The sequence below is a fragment of the Triticum urartu genome, chromosome 3A, assembly GCF_056163025.1.
Source record: "Triticum urartu cultivar PI428250 chromosome 3A, HENAU_Tu73, whole genome shotgun sequence".
NCBI classification, from domain to species: domain Eukaryota; kingdom Viridiplantae; phylum Streptophyta; class Magnoliopsida; order Poales; family Poaceae; genus Triticum; species Triticum urartu.
Window position 1 is genome coordinate 540,349,473 of NC_141875.1, and position 4,258 is coordinate 540,353,730.

At 40.4% G+C, this 4,258-nt stretch overlaps 1 pseudogene; it reads left to right on the top strand.

Moving 5' to 3' along the window:
- The first annotated feature begins 1,334 nt into the window (after window positions 1-1,334).
- Window positions 1,335-3,683, top strand: LOC147980438 (uncharacterized; annotated as a pseudogene).
- The last annotated feature ends 575 nt before the right edge of the window (window positions 3,684-4,258 follow it).

Genomic DNA, 4,258 nt, shown 5'->3' on the forward strand with positions numbered 1-4,258 from the left:
TAACTTTCTGTATCCACAAGATCCCATCTTGGGGCCTATTCCGGAGCTCCGCCGGAGGGGGCATCGATCACAGAGGGCTTCTACATCAACACCATAGCCTCTCTGATGAAGTGTGGGTAGTTTACCTCAGACCTACCGGTCCATAGTTATTAGCTAGATGGCTTCTTCTCTCTTTTTGGATCTCAATACAAAGTTCTCCCCCTCTTGTGGAGATCTATTCAATGTAATCTTCTTTTTGCGGTGTGTTTGTTGAGACCGATCAATTGTGGGTTTATGATCAAGTTTATCTATGAACAATATTTGAATCTTCTCTAAATTCTTTTATGTATGATTGGTTATCTTTGCAAGTCTCTTCGAATTATCAGTTTGGTTTGGCCTACTAGATTGATCTTTCTTGCAATGGGAGAAGTGCTTAGCTTTGGGTTCAATCTTGTGGTGTCCTTTCCCAGTGACAGTAGGGGTAGCAAGGCACATATTGTATTGTTGCCATCGAGGATAACAAGATGGGGTTTTCATCATATTGCATGAGTTTATCCCTCTACATCATGTCATCTTGCTTAAGGCATTACTCTGTTCTTATGAACTTAATACTCTAGATGCATGCTGGATAGCGGTCGATGTGTGGAGTAATAGTAGTAGATGCAGGCAGGAGTCGGCCTACTTGTCTTGGACGTGATGCCTATATACATGATCATACCTAGATATTCTCATAACTATGCTCAATTATGTCAATTGCTCAACAGTAATTTGTTCACCCACCGTAAAATACTTATGCTCTTGAGAGAAGCCATTAGTGAAACCTATGGCCCCCGGGTCTATCTTCATCATATTAATCTTCCAATACTTATTTATTTTCATTACCTTTTATTTTACTTTGCATCTTTATCATAAAAATACCAAAAATATTATCTTATCATATCTATCAGATCTCACTCTCGCAAGTGACCATGTAGTGATTGACAACCCCTTATCGCGTTGGTTGCGAGGATTTATTTGTTTTGTGCAGGTGAGAGGGACTCACACGTAGCCTCCTACTGGATTGATACCTTGGTTTTCAAAAACCGAGGGAAATACTTACGCTACTTTGCTGCATCACCGTTTCCTCTTCAAGGGAAAACCAACGCAGTGCTCAAGAGGTAGCAAAGCACCGTTGGGTGCCAAACCCGCTGCATGAGCAACGCCAGATGTTATGAACGTATGGTAGAGCAAAGCTGATGACTACTCAATAGTTCGGTGTGCCATGCTTTACGGCTTAGAACCGGGACTTCAACGATGTTTTGAACGTCATGGGGCATATGAGATGTTCCAGGAGTTGAAGTTAATATTTCAAGCAAATGCCTGGATTGAGAGATATGAAGTCTCCCATAAATTCTACAGCTACAAGATGCAGGAGAATAGTTTTGTTAGTGAACATATACTCAGAATGTCTAGATATCATAACCACTTGACTCGGCTGGGAGTTAATCTTCCAGTTGATAGTGTCATTGACAGAGTTCTTCAATCACTGCCACCAAGCTACAAGAGCTTTGTGATGAACTATAATATGCAAGGGATGGATAAGACAATTCCCGAGCTCTTCGCAATGCTAAAGGCTGCGGAGATAGAAATCAAGAAGGAGCATCAATTGTTGATGGTCAACAAGACCACCAGTTTCAAGAAAAAGGGTAAAGGGAAGAATAAAGGAAACTTCAAGAAGAATGGCAAACAAGTTGTTGCTCAAGAAAAGAAACCCAAGTTTGGACCTAAGCCTGAGACTAAGTGCTTCTACTGCAAAGGGAGTGGTCACTGGAAGCGGAACTGCCCCAAGTATTTGGCGGATAAGAAGGATGGCAAGATGAACAAAGGTATATGTGATATACATGTTATTGATGTGTACCTTACTAGAGCTCGCAGTAGCACCTGGGTATTTGATATTGGTTCTGTTGCTAATATTTGTAACTTGAAATAGGGACTACGGATTAAGCGTAGACTGGCTAAGGACGAGGTGACGATGCGCGTGGGAAATGGTTCCAATGTCGACGTGATCACCGTCGGCACGCTACCTCTACATCTACCTTCGGGATTAGTTTTAGACCTGAATAATTATTATTTGGTGCCAGCGTTAAGCATGAACATTATATCTAGATCTTGTTTGATGCGAGACGGTTATTCATTTAAATCTGAGAATAATGGTTGTTCTATTTATATGAGTAAAATCTTTTATGGTCATGCACCCTTGAAGAGTGGTCTATTTGTGTTGAATCTCGATAGTAGTGATACACATATTCATAATGTTGAAGCCAAAATATGCAGAGTTGATAATGATAGTGCAACTTATTTGTGGCACTGCCGTTTGGGTCATATTGGCGTAAAGCGCATGAAGAAACTCCATACTGATGGACTTCTGGAATCACTTGATTATGAATCACTTGGTACTTGCGAACCATGCCTCATGGGAAAGATGACTAAAACACCGTTCTCTGGAACAATGGAGCGAGCAACAGACTTATTGGAAATCATACATACTGATGTATGTGCTCTGATGAATATTGAGGCTCGCGGCGGGTATCATTATTTTCTCACCTTCACAGATGATTTGAGCAGATATGGGTATATCTACTTAATGAAACATAAGTCTGAAACATTTGAAAAGTTCAAAGAATTTCAGAGTGAAGTGGAAAATCATCGTAACAAGAAAATAAAGTTTCTACGATCTGATTGTGGAGGAGAATATTTGAGTTACGAGTTTGGTCTACATTTGAAACAATGTGGAATAGTTTCGCAACTCACGCCACCCGGAACACCACAGTGTAATGGTGTGTCCGGACGTCGTAATCATACTTTACTAGATATGGTGCGATCTATGATGTCTCTTACTGATTTACCGCTATTGTTTTGGGGTTATGCTTTAGAGACGGCTGCATTCACGTTAAATAGGGCACCATCGAAATCTGTTGAGACGACACCTTATGAACCGTGGTTTGGCAAGAAACCAAAGTTGTCGTTTCTTAAAGTTTGGGGCTGCGATGCTTATGTGAAAAATCTTCAACCTGATAAGCTCGAACCCAAATCGGAGAAATGTGTCTTCATAGGATACCCAAAGGAGACTGTTGGGTACACCTTCTATCACAGATCCGAAGGCAAGACATTTGTTGCTAAGAATGGATCCTTTCTATAGAAGGAGTTTCTCTCAAAAGAAGTGAGTGGGAGGAAAGTAGAACTTGATGAGGTAACTGTACCTGCTCCCTTATTGGAGAGTAGTTCATCACAGAAACCGGTTCCAGTGACACCTACACCAATTAGTGAGGAAGCTAATGATCATGATCATGAAACTTCAGATCAAGTTACTACTGAACCTCATAGGTCAACCAGAGTAAGATCTGCACCATAGTGGTATGGTAATCCTGTTCTGGAGGTCATGTTACTTAACCATGACAAGCCTACGAACTATGAGGAAGCGATGATGAGCCCAGATTCTACAAAATGGCTTGACGCCATGAAATCTGAGATGGGATCCATGTATGAGAACAAAGTGTGGACTTCGGTTGACTTGCCCAATGATCGGCAAGCAATCGAAAATAAATGGATCTTCAAGAAGAAGACTGGCGCTGACGGTAACGTTACTGTCTACGAAGCTCAACTTGTTGCAAAAGGTTTTTGACAAGTTCAAGGATTTGACTAAGATGATATCTTCTCACCCGTAGCGATGCTTAAGTCCGTCCGAATCATGTTAGCAATTGTCGCATTTTATGATTATGAAATTTGGCAAATGGATGTAAAGACTGCATTCCTGAATGGATTTCTGGAAGAAGAGTTGTATATGATGCAATCTGAAGGTTTTATCGATCCAAAGGGTACTAACAAAGTGTGCAAGCTCCAACGATCCATTTATGGACTGATGCAAGCCTCTCGGAGTTGAAATAAACGTTTTGATAGTGTGATCAAAGCGTATGGTTTTATACAGACTTTTGGAGAAGCGTGTATTTACAAGAAAGTGAGTGGGAGCTCTATAGCATTTCTAATATTATATGTGGATGACATATTGTTGATTGGAAATGATATAGAATTTCTAGATAGCATAAAAGGATACTTGAATAAGAGTTTTTCAATGAAAGACCCGAAGAAGCTGCTTATATATTGGGCATCAAGATCTATAGAGATAGATCAAGACGCTTAATTGGACTTTCACAAAGCACATACCTTTATAAAGTCTTGAAGAAATTCAAAATGGATCAACCTAAGAAAGGGTTCTTTCCTGTGTTACAAGGTGTGAAGTTGA